This window comes from Balaenoptera physalus (assembly GCF_965194825.1).
Source record: "Balaenoptera physalus genome assembly, chromosome: 20".
NCBI classification, from domain to species: domain Eukaryota; kingdom Metazoa; phylum Chordata; class Mammalia; order Artiodactyla; family Balaenopteridae; genus Balaenoptera; species Balaenoptera physalus.
The window spans coordinates 32,238,528-32,258,616 of record NC_138901.1 but is presented as its reverse complement, the minus strand read 5'-3'; positions in this window follow the sequence as shown (position 1 = coordinate 32,258,616).

Sequence of the window (20,089 nt, the reverse complement as noted above, 5' to 3'; positions counted from 1 at the left end):
TTAGAGCCAGCTGAGAAAATGTGGCCAGGCTGATCTACCCGCTTACAACGAAATGTTTCACTTCAGAATAGGAGATTTTGCTACCAAACGCCAGCAGCCCCTTTCCCTCAACGTGCTGTTTCTGTGTAGACTAGGGAAAGACACCATGGTTCCCAGCATAGAACGGCTCTTTTCACTGTTGGTTTCCCCCATGAAAGAGCCAGAGGTGCTGACCTTAACTAATCGGGCTGCACATCCCTGAATCCTAGGGGTAGGGCAGTTCTGAGCCAATGTGCCACCTATGGAGAAAAAGCAGAGTTTTCAGCCTGGGAAGCAGGGCCTCAAGTAAGTGTGCCAACAGAGTGCCCTCCTTTATAGCCAGCTGAGAAAATGAGGCAAGGCTGAATCTACCCGCTTACAACGAAATGTTTCTCTTCAGAATAGCAGATGTTTCTACCAAACGCCAGCAGCTCCTCTCCCTCAGAGTGCTGTTTCTGTATACACTAGGGAAAGACACTATGGTCCCCAGCTTAGAACGGGTCTTTACCCAGTTGGTTTCCTCCATGAAAGAGTCAGAAAGGCTGATCTCAAAAAATCGGCCTGCACATCCCTGAATCCTTGGGGTAGGGGAGTTCTGAGCCATTGTGCCACCTAAGGAATGAAAGCAAAATTTTCAGCCTGGGAAGCAGGGCCTCAATGAGTCTGCCAACAGTGTGCCCTCCTTTAGAGCCAGCTGAGAAAATGTGGCCAGGCTGATCTACCCGCGTACAACGAAATGTTTCACTTCAGAATAGGAGATTTTGCTACCAAACGCCAGCAGCCCCTTTCCCTCAAAGTGCCTTTTCTGTGTAGACTAGGGAAAGACACCATGGTTCCCAGCTTAGAACGGCTCTTTTCACTGTTGGTTTCCCGCATGAAAGAGTCAGAAGTGCTGATCTCAACTAATCGGGCTGCACATCCCTGAATCCTAGGGGTAGGGCAGTTCTGAGCCAATGTGCCACCTAAGGAAAGAAAGCAGAGTTTTCAGCCTGGGAAGCAGGGCCTCAAGTAAGTGTGCCAACAGAGTGCCCTCCTTTAGAGCCAGCTGAGAAACTGAGGCAAGGCTGAATCTACCCGCTTACAACGAAATGTTTCTCTTCAGAATAGCAGATGTTTCTACCAAACGCCAGCAGCTCCTCTCCCTCAGAGTGCTGTTTCTGTGTACACTAGGGAAAGACACTATGGTCCCCAGCTTAGAACGGGTCTTTTCCCAGGTGGTTTCCTCCATGAAAGAGTCAGAAAGGCTGATCTCAAAAAATCGGCCTGCACATCCCTGAATCCTTGGGGTAGGGGAGTTCTGAGCCAATGTGCCACCTAAGGAATGAAAGCAAAATTTTCAGCCTGGGAAGCAGGGCCTCAAGTAAGTCTGCCAACAGTGTGCCCTACTTTAGAGCCAGCTGAGAAAATGTGGCCAGGCTGATCTACCCGCTTACAACGAAATGTTTCACTTCAGAATAGGAGATTTTGCTACCAAACGCCAGCAGCCCCTTTCCCTCAACGTGCTGTTTCTGTGTAGACTAGGGAAAGACACCATGGTTCCCAGCATAGAACGGCTCTTTTCACTGTTGGTTTCCCCCATGAAAGAGCCAGAGGTGCTGACCTTAACTAATCGGGCTGCACATCCCTGAATCCTAGGGGTAGGGCAGTTCTGAGCCAATGTGCCACCTATGGAGAAAAAGCAGAGTTTTCAGCCTGGGAAGCAGGGCCTCAAGTAAGTGTGCCAACAGAGTGCCCTCCTTTATAGCCAGCTGAGAAAATGAGGCAAGGCTGAATCTACCCGCTTACAACGAAATGTTTCTCTTCAGAATAGCAGATGTTTCTACCAAACGCCAGCAGCTCCTCTCCCTCAGAGTGCTGTTTCTGTATACACTAGGGAAAGACACTATGGTCCCCAGCTTAGAACGGGTCTTTACCCAGTTGGTTTCCTCCATGAAAGAGTCAGAAAGGCTGATCTCAAAAAATCGGCCTGCACATCCCTGAATCCTTGGGGTAGGGGAGTTCTGAGCCATTGTGCCACCTAAGGAATGAAAGCAAAATTTTCAGCCTGGGAAGCAGGGCCTCAATGAGTCTGCCAACAGTGTGCCCTCCTTTAGAGCCAGCTGAGAAAATGTGGCCAGGCTGATCTACCCGCGTACAACGAAATGTTTCACTTCAGAATAGGAGATTTTGCTACCAAACGCCAGCAGCCCCTTTCCCTCAAAGTGCCTTTTCTGTGTAGACTAGGGAAAGACACCATGGTTCCCAGCTTAGAACGGCTCTTTTCACTGTTGGTTTCCCGCATGAAAGAGTCAGAAGTGCTGATCTCAACTAATCGGGCTGCACATCCCTGAATCCTAGGGGTAGGGCAGTTCTGAGCCAATGTGCCACCTAAGGAAAGAAAGCAGAGTTTTCAGCCTGGGAAGCAGGGCCTCAAGTAAGTGTGCCAATAGAGTGCCCTCCTTTATAGCCAGCTGAGAAAATGAGGCAAGGCTGAATCTACCCGCTTACAACGAAATGTTTCTCTTCAGAATAGCAGATGTTTCTACCAAACGCCAGCAGCTCCTCTCCCTCAGAGTGCTGTTTCTGTGTACACTAGGGAAAGACACTATGGTCCCCAGCTTAGAACGGGTCTTTTCCCAGTTGGTTTCCTCCATGAAAGAGTCAGAAAGGCTGATCTCAAAAAATCGGCCTGCACATCCCTGAATCCTTGGGGTAGGGGAGTTCTGAGCCAATGTGCCACCTAAGGAATGAAAGCAAAATTTTCAGCCTGGGAAGCAGGGCCTCAAGTAAGTCTGCCAACAGTGTGCCCTCCTTTAGAGCCAGCTGAGAAAATGTGGCCAGGCTGATCTACCCGCTTACAACGAAATGTTTCACTTCAGAATAGGAGATTTTGCTACCAAACGCCAGCAGCCCCTTTCCCTCAACGTGCTGTTTCTGTGTAGACTAGGGAAAGACACCATGGTTCCCAGCTTAGAACGGCTCTTTTCACTGTTGGTTTCCCCCATGAAAGAGCCAGAGGTGCTGACCTTAACTAATCGGGCTGCACATCCCTGAATCCTAGGGGTAGGGCAGTTCTGAGCCAATGTGCCACCTATGGAGAAAAAGCAGAGTTTTCAGCCTGGGAAGCAGGGCCTCAAGTAAGTGTGCCAACAGAGTGCCCTCCTTTATAGCCAGCTGAGAAAATGAGGCAAGGCTGAATCTACCCGCTTACAACGAAATGTTTCTCTTCAGAATAGCAGATGTTTCTACCAAACGCCAGCAGCTCCTCTCCCTCAGAGTGCTGTTTCTGTATACACTAGGGAAAGACACTATGGTCCCCAGCTTAGAACGGGTCTTTACCCAGTTGGTTTCCTCCATGAAAGAGTCAGAAAGGCTGATCTCAAAAAATCGGCCTGCACATCCCTGAATCCTTGGGGTAGGGGAGTTCTGAGCCATTGTGCCACCTAAGGAATGAAAGCAAAATTTTCAGCCTGGGAAGCAGGGCCTCAATGAGTCTGCCAACAGTGTGCCCTCCTTTAGAGCCAGCTGAGAAAATGTGGCCAGGCTGATCTACCCGCGTACAACGAAATGTTTCACTTCAGAATAGGAGATTTTGCTACCAAACGCCAGCAGCCCCTTTCCCTCAAAGTGCTGTTTCTGTGTAGACTAGGGAAAGACACCATGGTTCCCAGCTTAGAACGGCTCTTTTCACTGTTGGTTTCCCGCATGAAAGAGTCAGAAGTGCTGATCTCAAGTAATCGGGCTGCACATCCCTGAATCCTAGGGGTAGGGCAGTTCTGAGCCAATGTGCCACCTAAGGAAAGAAAGCAGAGTTTTCAGCCTGGGAAGCAGGGCCTCAAGTAAGTGTGCCAATAGAGTGCCCTCCTTTATAGCCAGCTGAGAAAATGAGGCAAGGCTGAATCTACCCGCTTACAACGAAATGTTTCTCTTCAGAATAGCAGATGTTTCTACCAAACGCCAGCAGCTCCTCTCCCTCAGAGTGCTGTTTCTGTGTACACTAGGGAAAGACACTATGGTCCCCAGCTTAGAACGGGTCTTTTCCCAGTTGGTTTCCTCCATGAAAGAGTCAGAAAGGCTGATCTCAAAAAATCGGCCTGCACATCCCTGAATCCTTGGGGTAGGGGAGTTCTGAGCCAATGTGCCACCTAAGGAATGAAAGCAAAATTTTCAGCCTGGGAAGCAGGGCCTCAAGTAAGTCTGCCAACAGTGTGCCCTCCTTTAGAGCCAGCTGAGAAAATGTGGCCAGGCTGATCTACCCGCTTACAACGAAATGTTTCACTTCAGAATAGGAGATTTTGCTACCAAACGCCAGCAGCCCCTTTCCCTCAAAGTGCTGTTTCTGTGTAGACTAGGGAAAGACACCATGGTTCCCAGCTTAGAACGGCTCATTTCACTGTTGGTTTCCCCCATGAAAGAGCCAGAAGTGCTGATCTCAACTAATCGGGCTGCACATCCCTGAATCCTAGGGGTAGGGCAGTTCTGAGCCAATGTGCCACCTAAGGAAAGAAAGCAGAGTTTTCAGCCTGGGAAGCAGGGCCTCAAGTAAGTGTGCCAACAGAGTGCCCTCCTTTAGAGCCAGCTGAGAAACTGAGGCAAGGCTGAATCTACCCGCTTACAACGAAATGTTTCTCTTCAAAATAGCAGATGTTTCTACCAAACGCCAGCAGCTCCTCTCCCTCAGAGTGCTGTTTCTGTGTACACTAGGGAAAGACACTATGGTCCCCAGCTTAGAACGGGTCTTTTCCCAGGTGGTTTCCTCCATGAAAGAGTCAGAAAGGCTGATCTCACAAAATCGGCCTGCACATCCCTGAATCCTTGGGGTAGGGGAGTTCTGAGCCATTGTGCCACCTAAGGAATGAAAGCAAAATTTTCAGCCTGGGAAGCAGGGCCTCAATGAGTCTGCCAACAGTGTGCCCTCCTTTAGAGCCAGCTGAGAAAATGTGGCCAGGCTGATCTACCCGCGTACAACGAAATGTTTCACTTCAGAATAGGAGATTTTGCTACCAAACGCCAGCAGCCCCTTTCCCTCAAAGTGCTGTTTCTGTGTAGACTAGGGAAAGACACCATGGTTCCCAGCTTAGAACGGCTCTTTTCACTGTTGGTTTCCCGCATGAAAGAGTCAGAAGTGCTGATCTCAACTAATCGGGCTGCACATCCCTGAATCCTAGGGGTAGGGCAGTTCTGAGCCAATGTGCCACCTAAGGAAAGAAAGCAGAGTTTTCAGCCTGGGAAGCAGGGCCTCAAGTAAGTGTGCCAATAGAGTGCCCTCCTTTATAGCCAGCTGAGAAAATGAGGCAAGGCTGAATCTACCCGCTTACAACGAAATGTTTCTCTTCAGAATAGCAGATGTTTCTACCAAACGCCAGCAGCTCCGCTCCCTCAGAGTGCTGTTTCTGTGTACACTAGGGAAAGACACTATGGTCCCCAGCTTAGAACGGGTCTTTTCCCAGTTGGTTTCCTCCATGAAAGAGTCAGAAAGGCTGATCTCAAAAAATCGGCCTGCACATCCCTGAATCCTTGGGGTAGGGGAGTTCTGAGCCAATGTGCCACCTAAGGAATGAAAGCAAAATTTTCAGCCTGGGAAGCAGGGCCTCAAGTAAGTATGCCAGCAGTGTGCCCTCCTTTAGAGCCAGCTGAGAAAATGTGGCCAGGCTGATCTACCCGCTTACAACGAAATGTTTCACTTCAGAATAGGAGATTTTGCTACCAAACGCCAGCAGCCCCTTTCCCTCAAAGTGCTGTTTCTGTGTAGACTAGGGAAAGACACCATGGTTCCCAGCTTAGAACGGCTCTTTTCACTGTTGGTTTCCCCCATGAAAGAGCCAGAAGTGCTGATCTCAACTAATCGGGCTGCACATCCCTGAATCCTAGGGGTAGGGCAGTTCTGAGCCAATGTGCCACCTAAGGAAAGAAAGCAGAGTTTTCAACCTGGGAAGCAGGGCCTCAAGTAAGTGTGCCAACAGAGTGCCCTCCTTTAGAGCCAGCTGAGAAACTGAGGCAAGGCTGAATCTACCCGCTTACAACGAAATGTTTCTCTTCAAAATAGCAGATGTTTCTACCAAACGCCAGCAGCTCCTCTCCCTCAGAGTGCTGTTTCTGTGTACACTAGGGAAAGACACTATGGTCCCCAGCTTAGAACGGGTCTTTTCCCAGTTGGTTTCCTCCATGAAAGAGTCAGAAAGGCTGATCTCACAAAATCGGCCTGCACATCCCTGAATCCTTGGGGTAGGGGAGTTCTGAGCCAATGTGCCACCTAAGGAATGAAAGCAAAATTTTCAGCCTGGGAATCAGGGCCTCAAGTAAGTCTGCCAACAGAGTGCCCTGTTTTAGAGCCAGCTGAGAATATGTGGCCAGGCTGAATCTACCCGCTTACAACGAAATGTTTTACTTCAGAATAGGAGATTTTGCTACCAAACGCCAGCAGCCCCTTTCCCTCAAAGTGCTGTTTCTGTGTAGACTAGGGAGAGACACCATGGTTCCCAGCTTAGAACGGCTCTTTTCACTGTTGGTTTCCCCCATGAAAGAGCCAGAGGTGCTGACCTTAACTAATCGGGCTGCACATCCCTGAATCCTAGGGGTAGGGCAGTTCTGAGCCAATGTGCCACCTATGGAGAAAAAGCAGAGTTTTCAGCCTGGGAAGCAGGGCCTCAAGTAAGTGTGCCAACAGAGTGCCCTCCTTTATAGCCAGCTGAGAAAATGAGGCAAGGCTGAATCTACCCGCTTACAACGAAATGTTTCTCTTCAGAATAGCAGATGTTTCTACCAAACGCCAGCAGCTCCTCTCCCTCAGAGTGCTGTTTCTGTATACACTAGGGAAAGACACTATGGTCCCCAGCTTAGAACGGGTCTTTACCCAGTTGGTTTCCTCCATGAAAGAGTCAGAAAGGCTGATCTCAAAAAATCGGCCTGCACATCCCTGAATCCTTGGGGTAGGGGAGTTCTGAGCCATTGTGCCACCTAAGGAATGAAAGCAAAATTTTCAGCCTGGGAAGCAGGGCCTCAATGAGTCTGCCAACAGTGTGCCCTCCTTTAGAGCCAGCTGAGAAAATGTGGCCAGGCTGATCTACCCGCGTACAACGAAATGTTTCACTTCAGAATAGGAGATTTTGCTACCAAACGCCAGCAGCCCCTTTCCCTCAAAGTGCTGTTTCTGTGTAGACTAGGGAAAGACACCATGGTTCCCAGCTTAGAACGGCTCTTTTCACTGTTGGTTTCCCGCATGAAAGAGTCAGAAGTGCTGATCTCAACTAATCAGGCTGCACATCCCTGAATCCTAGGGGTAGGGCAGTTCTGAGCCAATGTGCCACCTAAGGAAAGAAAGCAGAGTTTTCAGCCTGGGAAGCAGGGCCTCAAGTAAGTGTGCCAATAGAGTGCCCTCCTTTATAGCCAGCTGAGAAAATGAGGCAAGGCTGAATCTACCCGCTTACAACGAAATGTTTCTCTTCAGAATAGCAGATGTTTCTACCAAACGCCAGCAGCTCCTCTCCCTCAGAGTGCTGTTTCTGTGTACACTAGGGAAAGACACTATGGTCCCCAGCTTAGAACGGGTCTTTTCCCAGTTGGTTTCCTCCATGAAAGAGTCAGAAAGGCTGATCTCAAAAAATCGGCCTGCACATCCCTGAATCCTTGGGGTAGGGGAGTTCTGAGCCAATGTGCCACCTAAGGAATGAAAGCAAAATTTTCAGCCTGGGAAGCAGGGCCTCAAGTAAGTCTGCCAACAGTGTGCCCTCCTTTAGAGCCAGCTGAGAAAATGTGGCCAGGCTGATCTACCCGCTTACAACGAAATGTTTCACTTCAGAATAGGAGATTTTGCTACCAAACGCCAGCAGCCCCTTTCCCTCAACGTGCTGTTTCTGTGTAGACTAGGGAAAGACACCATGGTTCCCAGCTTAGAACGGCTCATTTCACTGTTGGTTTCCCCCATGAAAGAGCCAGAAGTGCTGATCTCAACTAATCGGGCTGCACATCCCTGAATCCTAGGGGTAGGGCAGTTCTGAGCCAATGTGCCACCTAAGGAAAGAAAGCAGAGTTTTCAGCCTGGGAAGCAGGGCCTCAAGTAAGTGTGCCAACAGAGTGCCCTCCTTTAGAGCCAGCTGAGAAACTGAGGCAAGGCTGAATCTACCCGCTTACAACGAAATGTTTCTCTTCAGCATAGCAGATGTTTCTACCAAACGCCAGCAGCTCCTCTCCCTCAGAGTGCTGTTTCTGTGTACACTAGGGAAAGACACTATGGTCCCCAGCTTAGAACGGGTCTTTTCCCAGGTGGTTTCCTCCATGAAAGAGTCAGAAAGGCTGATCTCACAAAATCGGCCTGCACATCCCTGAATCCTTGGGGTAGGGGAGTTCTGAGCCAATGTGCCACCTAAGGAATGAAAGCAAAATTTTCAGCCTGGGAAGCAGGGCCTCAATGAGTCTGCCAACAGTGTGCCCTCCTTTAGAGCCAGCTGAGAAAATGTGGCCAGGCTGATCTACCCGCGTACAACGAAATGTTTCACTTCAGAATAGGAGATTTTGCTACCAAACGCCAGCAGCCCCTTTCCCTCAAAGTGCTGTTTCTGTGTAGACTAGGGAAAGACACCATGGTTCCCAGCTTAGAACGGCTCTTTTCACTGTTGGTTTCCCGCATGAAAGAGTCAGAAGTGCTGATCTCAACTAATCGGGCTGCACATCCCTGAATCCTAGGGGTAGGGCAGTTCTGAGCCAATGTGCCACCTAAGGAAAGAAAGCAGAGTTTTCAGCCTGGGAAGCAGGGCCTCAAGTAAGTGTGCCAATAGAGTGCCCTCCTTTATAGCCAGCTGAGAAAATGAGGCAAGGCTGAATCTACCCGCTTAAAACGAAATGTTTCTCTTCAGAATAGCAGATGTTTCTACCAAACGCCAGCAGCTCCTCTCCCTCAGAGTGCTGTTTCTGTGTACACTAGGGAAAGACACTATGGTCCCCAGCTTAGAACGGGTCTTTTCCCAGTTGGTTTCCTCCATGAAAGAGTCAGAAAGGCTGATCTCAAAAAATCGGCCTGCACATCCCTGAATCCTTGGGGTAGGGGAGTTCTGAGCCAATGTGCCACCTAAGGAATGAAAGCAAAATTTTCAGCCTGGGAAGCAGGGCCTCAAGTAAGTATGCCAGCAGTGTGCCCTCCTTTAGAGCCAGCTGAGAAAATGTGGCCAGGCTGATCTACCCGCTTACAACGAAATGTTTCACTTCAGAATAGGAGATTTTGCTACCAAACGCCAGCAGCCCCTTTCCCTCAAAGTGCTGTTTCTGTGTAGACTAGGGAAAGACACCATGGTTCCCAGCTTAGAACGGCTCTTTTCACTGTTGGTTTCCCCCATGAAAGAGCCAGAAGTGCTGATCTCAACTAATCGGGCTGCACATCCCTGAATCCTAGGGGTAGGGCAGTTCTGAGCCAATGTGCCACCTAAGGAAAGAAAGCAGAGTTTTCAACCTGGGAAGCAGGGCCTCAAGTAAGTGTGCCAACAGAGTGCCCTCCTTTAGAGCCAGCTGAGAAACTGAGGCAAGGCTGAATCTACCCGCTTACAACGAAATGTTTCTCTTCAAAATAGCAGATGTTTCTACCAAACGCCAGCAGCTCCTCTCCCTCAGAGTGCTGTTTCTGTGTACACTAGGGAAAGACACTATGGTCCCCAGCTTAGAACGGGTCTTTTCCCAGTTGGTTTCCTCCATGAAAGAGTCAGAAAGGCTGATCTCAAAAAATCGGCCTGCACATCCCTGAATCCTTGGGGTAGGGGAGTTCTGAGCCAATGTGCCACCTAAGGAATGAAAGCAAAATTTTCAGCCTGGGAATCAGGGCCTCAAGTAAGTCTGCCAACAGAGTGCCCTGTTTTAGAGCCAGCTGAGAATATGTGGCCAGGCTGAATCTACCCGCTTACAACGAAATGTTTCACTTCAGAATAGGAGATTTTGCTACCAAACGCCAGCAGCCCCTTTCCCTCAAAGTGCTGTTTCTGTGTAGACTAGGGAAAGACACCATGGTTCCCAGGTTAGAAAGGCTCTTTTCACTGTTGGTTTCCCCCATGAAAGAGCCAGAGGTGCTGACCTTAACTAATCGGGCTGCACATCCCTGAATCCTAGGGGTAGGGCAGTTCTGAGCCAATGTGCCACCTAAGGAGAAAAAGCAGAGTTTTCAGCCTGGGAAGCAGGGCCTCAAGTAAGTGTGCCAACAGAGTGCCCTCCTTTATAGCCAGCTGAGAAAATGAGGCAAGGCTGAATCTACCCGCTTACAACGAAATGTTTCTCTTCAGCATAGCAGATGTTTCTACCAAACGCCAGCAGCTCCTCTCCCTCAGAGTGCTGTTTCTGTATACACTAGGGAAAGACACTATGGTCCCCAGCTTAGAACGGGTCTTTACCCAGTTGGTTTCCTCCATGAAAGAGTCAGAAAGGCTGATCTCAAAAAATCGGCCTGCACATCCCTGAATCCTTGGGGTAGGGGAGTTCTGAGCCAATGTGCCACCTGAGGAATGAAAGCAAAATTTTCAGCCTTGGAAGCAGGGCCTCAAGTAAGTCTGCCAACAGTGTGCCCTCCTTTAGAGCCAGCTGAGAAAATGTGGCCAGGCTGATCTACCCGCTTACAACGAAATGTTTCACTTCAGAATAGGAGATTTTGCTACCAAACGCCAGCAGCCCCTTTCCCTCAAAGTGCTGTTTCTGTGTAGACTAGGGAGAGACACCATGGTTCCCAGCTTAGAACGGCTCTTTTCACTGTTGGTTTCCCCCATGAAAGAGCCAGAAGTGCTGATCTCAACTAATCGGGCTGCACATCCCTGAATCCTAGGGGTAGGGCAGTTCTGAGCCAATGTGCCACCTAAGGAAAGAAAGCAGAGTTTTCAGCCTGGGAAGCAGGGCCTCAAGTAAGTGTGCCAACAGAGTGCCCTCCTTTATAGCCAGCTGAGAAACTGAGGGAAGGCTGAATCTACCCGCTTACTACGAAATGTTTCTCTTCACAATAGCAGATGTTTCTACCAAACGCCAGCAGCTCCTCTCCCTCAGAGTGCTGTTTCTGTGTACACTAGGGAAATACACTATGGTCCCCAGCTTAGAACGGGTCTTAACCCAGTTGGTTTCCTCCATGAAAGAGTCAGAAAGGCTGATATCAAAAAATCGGCCTGCACATCCCTGAATCCTAGGGGTAGGTTAGTTCTGAGCCAATGTGCCACCTAAGGAGAGAAAGCAGAGTTTTCAGCCTGGGAAGCAGGGCCTCAAGTAAGTCTGCCAACAGTGTGCCCTCCTTTAGAAGCAGCTGAGAAAATGTGGCCAGGCTGATCTACCCGCTTACAACGAAATGTTTCACTTCAGAATAGGAGATTTTGCTACCAAACGCCAGCAGCCCCTTTCCCTCAACGTGCTGTTTCTGTGTAGACTAGGGAAAGACACCATGGTTCCCAGCTTAGAACGGCTCTTTTCACTGTTGGTTTCCCCCATGAAAGAGCCAGAGGTGCTGACCTTAACTAATCGGGCTGCACATCCCTGAATCCTAGGGGTAGGGCAGTTCTGAGCCAATGTGCCACCTAAGGAGAAAAAGCAGAGTTTTCAGCCTGGGAAGCAGGGCCTCAAGTAAGTGTGCCAACAGAGTGCCCTCCTTTATAGCCAGCTGAGAAAAGCAGGCAAGGCTGAATCTACCCGCTTACAACGAAATGTTTCTCTTCAGAATAGCAGATGTTTCTACCAAACGCCAGCAGCTCCTCTCCCTCAGAGTGCTGTTTCTGTATACACTAGGGAAAGACACTATGGTCCCCAGCTTAGAACGGGTCTTTACCCAGTTGGTTTCCTCCATGAAAGAGTCAGAAAGGCTGATCTCAAAAAATCGGCCTGCACATCCCTGAATCCTTGGGGTAGGGGAGTTCTGAGCCAATGTGCCACCTAAGGAATGAAAGCAAAATTTTCAGCCTGGGAAGCAGGGCCTCAATGAGTCTGCCAACAGTGTGCCCTCCTTTAGAGCCAGCTGAGAAAATGTGGCCAGGCTGATCTACCCGCGTACAACGAAATGTTTCACTTCAGAATAGGAGATTTTGCTACCAAACGCCAGCAGCCCCTTTCCCTCAACGTGCTGTTTCTGTGTAGACTAGGGAGAGACACCAAGGTTCCCAGCTTAGAACGGCTCTTTTCACTGTTGGTTTCCCCCATGAAAGAGCCAGAAGTGCTGATCTCAACTAATCGGGCTGCACATCCCTGAATCCTAGGGGTAGGGCAGTTCTGAGCCAATGTGCCACCTAAGGAGAAAAAGCAGAGTTTTCAGCCTGGGAAGCAGGGCCTCAAGTAAGTGTGCCAACAGAGTGCCCTCCTTTATAGCCAGCTGAGAAAAGCAGGCAATGCTGAATCTACCCGCTTACAACGAACTGTTTCTCTTCAGAATAGCAGATGTTTCTACCAAACGCCAGCAGCTCCGCTCCCTCAGAGTGCTGTTTCTGTGTACACTAGGGAAAGACACTATGGTCCCCAGCTTAGAACGGGTCTTTTCCCAGTTGGTTTCCTCCATGAAAGAGTCAGAAAGGCTGATCTCAAAAAATCGGCCTGCACATCCCTGAATCCTTGGGGTAGGGGAGTTCTGAGCCAATGTGCCACCTAAGGAATGAAAGCAAAATTTTCAGCCTGGGAAGCAGGGCCTCAAGTAAGTATGCCAGCAGTGTGCCCTCCTTTAGAGCCAGCTGAGAAAATGTGGCCAGGCTGATCTACCCGCTTACAACGAAATGTTTCACTTCAGAATAGGAGATTTTGCTACCAAACGCCAGCAGCCCCTTTCCCTCAAAGTGCTGTTTCTGTGTAGACTAGGGAAAGACACCATGGTTCCCAGCTTAGAACGGCTCTTTTCACTGTTGGTTTCCCCCATGAAAGAGCCAGAAGTGCTGATCTCAACTAATCGGGCTGCACATCCCTGAATCCTAGGGGTAGGGCAGTTCTGAGCCAATGTGCCACCTAAGGAAAGAAAGCAGAGTTTTCAACCTGGGAAGCAGGGCCTCAAGTAAGTGTGCCAACAGAGTGCCCTCCTTTAGAGCCAGCTGAGAAACTGAGGCAAGGCTGAATCTACCCGCTTACAACGAAATGTTTCTCTTCAAAATAGCAGATGTTTCTACCAAACGCCAGCAGCTCCTCTCCCTCAGAGTGCTGTTTCTGTGTACACTAGGGAAAGACACTATGGTCCCCAGCTTAGAACGGGTCTTTACCCAGTTGGTTTCCTCCATGAAAGAGTCAGAAAGGCTGATCTCAAAAAATCGGCCTGCACATCCCTGAATCCTTGGGGTAGGGGAGTTCTGAGCCATTGTGCCACCTAAGGAATGAAAGCAAAATTTTCAGCCTGGGAAGCAGGGCCTCAATGAGTCTGCCAACAGTGTGCCCTCCTTTAGAGCCAGCTGAGAAAATGTGGCCAGGCTGATCTACCCGCGTACAACGAAATGTTTCACTTCAGAATAGGAGATTTTGCTACCAAACGCCAGCAGCCCCTTTCCCTCAAAGTGCTGTTTCTGTGTAGACTAGGGAAAGACACCATGGTTCCCAGCTTAGAACGGCTCTTTTCACTGTTGGTTTCCCGCATGAAAGAGTCAGAAGTGCTGATCTCAACTAATCAGGCTGCACATCCCTGAATCCTAGGGGTAGGGCAGTTCTGAGCCAATGTTCCACCTAAGGAAAGAAAGCAGAGTTTTCAGCCTGGGAAGCAGGGCCTCAAGTAAGTGTGCCAATAGAGTGCCCTCCTTTATAGCCAGCTGAGAAAATGAGGCAAGGCTGAATCTACCCGCTTACAACGAAATGTTTCTCTTCAGAATAGCAGATGTTTCTACCAAACGCCAGCAGCTCCTCTCCCTCAGAGTGCTGTTTCTGTGTACACTAGGGAAAGACACTATGGTCCCCAGCTTAGAACGGGTCTTTTCCCAGTTGGTTTCCTCCATGAAAGAGTCAGAAAGGCTGATCTCAAAAAATCGGCCTGCACATCCCTGAATCCTTGGGGTAGGGGAGTTCTGAGCCAATGTGCCACCTAAGGAATGAAAGCAAAATTTTCAGCCTGGGAAGCAGGGCCTCAAGTAAGTCTGCCAACAGTGTGCCCTCCTTTAGAGCCAGCTGAGAAAATGTGGCCAGGCTGATCTACCCGCTTACAACGAAATGTTTCACTTCAGAATAGGAGATTTTGCTACCAAACGCCAGCAGCCCCTTTCCCTCAACGTGCTGTTTCTGTGTAGACTAGGGAAAGACACCATGGTTCCCAGCTTAGAACGGCTCATTTCACTGTTGGTTTCCCCCATGAAAGAGCCAGAAGTGCTGATCTCAACTAATCGGGCTGCACATCCCTGAATCCTAGGGGTAGGGCAGTTCTGAGCCAATGTGCCACCTAAGGAAAGAAAGCAGAGTTTTCAGCCTGGGAAGCAGGGCCTCAAGTAAGTGTGCCAACAGAGTGCCCTCCTTTAGAGCCAGCTGAGAAACTGAGGCAAGGCTGAATCTACCCGCTTACAACGAAATGTTTCTCTTCAGCATAGCAGATGTTTCTACCAAACGCCAGCAGCTCCTCTCCCTCAGAGTGCTGTTTCTGTGTACACTAGGGAAAGACACTATGGTCCCCAGCTTAGAACGGGTCTTTTCCCAGGTGGTTTCCTCCATGAAAGAGTCAGAAAGGCTGATCTCACAAAATCGGCCTGCACATCCCTGAATCCTTGGGGTAGGGGAGTTCTGAGCCAATGTGCCACCTAAGGAATGAAAGCAAAATTTTCAGCCTGGGAAGCAGGGCCTCAATGAGTCTGCCAACAGTGTGCCCTCCTTTAGAGCCAGCTGAGAAAATGTGGCCAGGCTGATCTACCCGCGTACAACGAAATGTTTCACTTCAGAATAGGAGATTTTGCTACCAAACGCCAGCAGCCCCTTTCCCTCAAAGTGCTGTTTCTGTGTAGACTAGGGAAAGACACCATGGTTCCCAGCTTAGAACGGCTCTTTTCACTGTTGGTTTCCCGCATGAAAGAGTCAGAAGTGCTGATCTCAACTAATCGGGCTGCACATCCCTGAATCCTAGGGGTAGGGCAGTTCTGAGCCAATGTGCCACCTAAGGAAAGAAAGCAGAGTTTTCAGCCTGGGAAGCAGGGCCTCAAGTAAGTGTGCCAATAGAGTGCCCTCCTTTATAGCCAGCTGAGAAAATGAGGCAAGGCTGAATCTACCCGCTTAAAACGAAATGTTTCTCTTCAGAATAGCAGATGTTTCTACCAAACGCCAGCAGCTCCTCTCCCTCAGAGTGCTGTTTCTGTGTACACTAGGGAAAGACACTATGGTCCCCAGCTTAGAACGGGTCTTTTCCCAGTTGGTTTCCTCCATGAAAGAGTCAGAAAGGCTGATCTCAAAAAATCGGCCTGCACATCCCTGAATCCTTGGGGTAGGGGAGTTCTGAGCCAATGTGCCACCTAAGGAATGAAAGCAAAATTTTCAGCCTGGGAAGCAGGGCCTCAAGTAAGTATGCCAGCAGTGTGCCCTCCTTTAGAGCCAGCTGAGAAAATGTGGCCAGGCTGATCTACCCGCTTACAACGAAATGTTTCACTTCAGAATAGGAGATTTTGCTACCAAACGCCAGCAGCCCCTTTCCCTCAAAGTGCTGTTTCTGTGTAGACTAGGGAAAGACACCATGGTTCCCAGCTTAGAACGGCTCTTTTCACTGTTGGTTTCCCCCATGAAAGAGCCAGAAGTGCTGATCTCAACTAATCGGGCTGCACATCCCTGAATCCTAGGGGTAGGGCAGTTCTGAGCCAATGTGCCACCTAAGGAAAGAAAGCAGAGTTTTCAACCTGGGAAGCAGGGCCTCAAGTAAGTGTGCCAACAGAGTGCCCTCCTTTAGAGCCAGCTGAGAAACTGAGGCAAGGCTGAATCTACCCGCTTACAACGAAATGTTTCTCTTCAAAATAGCAGATGTTTCTACCAAACGCCAGCAGCTCCTCTCCCTCAGAGTGCTGTTTCTGTGTACACTAGGGAAAGACACTATGGTCCCCAGCTTAGAACGGGTCTTTTCCCAGTTGGTTTCCTCCATGAAAGAGTCAGAAAGGCTGATCTCAAAAAATCGGCCTGCACATCCCTGAATCCTTGGGGTAGGGGAGTTCTGAGCCAATGTGCCACCTAAGGAATGAAAGCAAAATTTTCAGCCTGGGAATCAGGGCCTCAAGTAAGTCTGCCAACAGAGTGCCCTGTTTTAGAGCCAGCTGAGAATATGTGGCCAGGCTGAATCTACCCGCTTACAACGAAATGTTTCACTTCAGAATAGGAGATTTTGCTACCAAACGCCAGCAGCCCCTTTCCCTCAAAGTGCTGTTTCTGTGTAGACTAGGGAAAGACACCATGGTTCCCAGGTTAGAAAGGCTCTTTTCACTGTTGGTTTCCCCCATGAAAGAGCCAGAGGTGCTGACCTTAACTAATCGGGCTGCACATCCCTGAATCCTAGGGGTAGGGCAGTTCTGAGCCAATGTGCCACCTAAGGAGAAAAAGCAGAGTTTTCAGCCTGGGAAGCAGGGCCTCAAGTAAGTGTGCCAACAGAGTGCCCTCCTTTATAGCCAGCTGAGAAAATGAGGCAAGGCTGAATCTACCCGCTTACAACGAAATGTTTCTCTTCAGCATAGCAGATGTTTCTACCAAACGCCAGCAGCTCCTCTCCCTCAGAGTGCTGTTTCTGTATACACTAGGGAAAGACACTATGGTCCCCAGCTTAGAACGGGTCTTTACCCAGTTGGTTTCCTCCATGAAAGAGTCAGAAAGGCTGATCTCAAAAAATCGGCCTGCACATCCCTGAATCCTTGGGGTAGGGGAGTTCTGAGCCAATGTGCCACCTGAGGAATGAAAGCAAAATTTTCAGCCTTGGAAGCAGGGCCTCAAGTAAGTCTGCCAACAGTGTGCCCTCCTTTAGAGCCAGCTGAGAAAATGTGGCCAGGCTGATCTACCCGCTTACAACGAAATGTTTCACTTCAGAATAGGAGATTTTGCTACCAAACGCCAGCAGCCCCTTTCCCTCAAAGTGCTGTTTCTGTGTAGACTAGGGAGAGACACCATGGTTCCCAGCTTAGAACGGCTCTTTTCACTGTTGGTTTCCCCCATGAAAGAGCCAGAAGTGCTGATCTCAACTAATCGGGCTGCACATCCCTGAATCCTAGGGGTAGGGCAGTTCTGAGCCAATGTGCCACCTAAGGAAAGAAAGCAGAGTTTTCAGCCTGGGAAGCAGGGCCTCAAGTAAGTGTGCCAACAGAGTGCCCTCCTTTATAGCCAGCTGAGAAACTGAGGGAAGGCTGAATCTACCCGCTTACTACGAAATGTTTCTCTTCACAATAGCAGATGTTTCTACCAAACGCCAGCAGCTCCTCTCCCTCAGAGTGCTGTTTCTGTGTACACTAGGGAAATACACTATGGTCCCCAGCTTAGAACGGGTCTTAACCCAGTTGGTTTCCTCCATGAAAGAGTCAGAAAGGCTGATATCAAAAAATCGGCCTGCACATCCCTGAATCCTAGGGGTAGGTTAGTTCTGAGCCAATGTGCCACCTAAGGAGAGAAAGCAGAGTTTTCAGCCTGGGAAGCAGGGCCTCAAGTAAGTCTGCCAACAGTGTGCCCTCCTTTAGAAGCAGCTGAGAAAATGTGGCCAGGCTGATCTACCCGCTTACAACGAAATGTTTCACTTCAGAATAGGAGATTTTGCTACCAAACGCCAGCAGCCCCTTTCCCTCAACGTGCTGTTTCTGTGTAGACTAGGGAAAGACACCATGGTTCCCAGCTTAGAACGGCTCTTTTCACTGTTGGTTTCCCCCATGAAAGAGCCAGAGGTGCTGACCTTAACTAATCGGGCTGCACATCCCTGAATCCTAGGGGTAGGGCAGTTCTGAGCCAATGTGCCACCTAAGGAGAAAAAGCAGAGTTTTCAGCCTGGGAAGCAGGGCCTCAAGTAAGTGTGCCAACAGAGTGCCCTCCTTTATAGCCAGCTGAGAAAAGCAGGCAAGGCTGAATCTACCCGCTTACAACGAAATGTTTCTCTTCAGAATAGCAGATGTTTCTACCAAACGCCAGCAGCTCCTCTCCCTCAGAGTGCTGTTTCTGTATACACTAGGGAAAGACACTATGGTCCCCAGCTTAGAACGGGTCTTTACCCAGTTGGTTTCCTCCATGAAAGAGTCAGAAAGGCTGATCTCAAAAAATCGGCCTGCACATCCCTGAATCCTTGGGGTAGGGGAGTTCTGAGCCAATGTGCCACCTAAGGAATGAAAGCAAAATTTTCAGCCTGGGAAGCAGGGCCTCAATGAGTCTGCCAACAGTGTGCCCTCCTTTAGAGCCAGCTGAGAAAATGTGGCCAGGCTGATCTACCCGCGTACAACGAAATGTTTCACTTCAGAATAGGAGATTTTGCTACCAAACGCCAGCAGCCCCTTTCCCTCAACGTGCTGTTTCTGTGTAGACTAGGGAGAGACACCAAGGTTCCCAGCTTAGAACGGCTCTTTTCACTGTTGGTTTCCCCCATGAAAGAGCCAGAAGTGCTGATCTCAACTAATCGGGCTGCACATCCCTGAATCCTAGGTGTAGGGCAGTTCTGAGCCAATGTGCCACCTAAGGAGAAAAAGCAGAGTTTTCAGCCTGGGAAGCAGGGCCTCAAGTAAGTGTGCCAACAGAGTGCCCTCCTTTATAGCCAGCTGAGAAAAGCAGGCAATGCTGAATCTACCCGCTTACAACGAACTGTTTCTCTTCAGAATAGCAGATGTTTCTACCAAACGCCAGCAGCTCCTCTCCCTCAGAGTGCTGTTTCTGTATACACTAGGGAAAGACACTATGGTCCCCAGCTTAGAACGGGTCTTTACCCAGTTGGTTTCCTCCATGAAAGAGTCAGAAAGGCTGATCTCAAAAAATCGGCCTGCACATCCCTGAATCCTTGGGGTAGGGGAGTTCTGAGCCAATGTGCCACCTAAGGAATGAAAGCAAAATTTTCAGCCTGGGAAGCAGGGCCTCAAGTAAGTCTGCCAACAGTGTGCCCTCCTTTAGAGCCAGCTGAGAAAATGTGGCCAGGCTGATCTACCCGCTTACAACGAAATGTTTCACTTCAGAATAGGAGATTTTGCTACCAAACGCCAGCAGCCCCTTTCCCTCAACGTGCTGTTTCTGTGTAGACTAGGGAAAGACACCATGGTTCCCAGCTTAGAACGGCTCTTTTCACTGTTGGTTTCCCCCATGAAAGAGCCAGAGGTGCTGACCTTAACTAATCGGGCTGCACATCCCTGAATCCTAGGGGTAGGGCAGTTCTGAGCCAATGTGCCACCTAAGGAGAAAAAGCAGAGTTTTCAGCCTGGGAAGCAGGGCCTCAAGTAAGTGTGCCAACAGAGTGCCCTCCTTTATAGCCAGCTGAGAAACTGAGGCAAGGCTTTATCTACCCGCTTACAACGAAATGTTTCTCTTCAGAATAGCAGATGTTTCTACCAAACGCCAGCAGCTCCTCTCCCTCAGAGTGCTGTTTCTGTGTACACTAGGGAAAGACACTATGGTCCCCAGCTTAGAACGGGTCTTTTCCCAGGTGGTTTCCTCCATGAAAGAGTCAGAAAGGCTGATCTCAAAAAATCGGCCTGCACATCCCTGAATCCTTGGGGTAGGGGAGTTCTGAGCCAATGTGCCACCTAAGGAATGAAAGCAAAATTTTCCGCCTGGGAAGCAGGGCCTCAATGAGTCTGCCAACAGTGTGCCCTCCTTTAGAGCCAGCTGAGAAAATGTGGCCAGGCTGATCTACCCGCGTACAACGAAATGTTTCACTTCAGAATAGGAGATTTTGCTACCAAACGCCAGCAGCCCCTTTCCCTCAAAGTGCTGTTTCTGTGTAGACTAGGGAGAGACACCAAGGTTCCCAGCTTAGAACGGCTCTTTTCACTGTTGGTTTCCCCCATGAAAGAGCCAGAAGTGCTGATCTCAACTAATCGGGCTGCACATCCCTGAATCCTAGGGGTAGGGCAGTTCTGAGCCAATGTGCCACCTAAGGAGAAAAAGCAGAGTTTTCAGCCTGGGAAGCAGGGCCTCAAGTAAGTGTGCCAACAGAGTGCCCTCCTTTATAGCCAGCTGAGAAAAGCAGGCAATGCTGAATCTACCCGCTTACAACGAACTGTTTCTC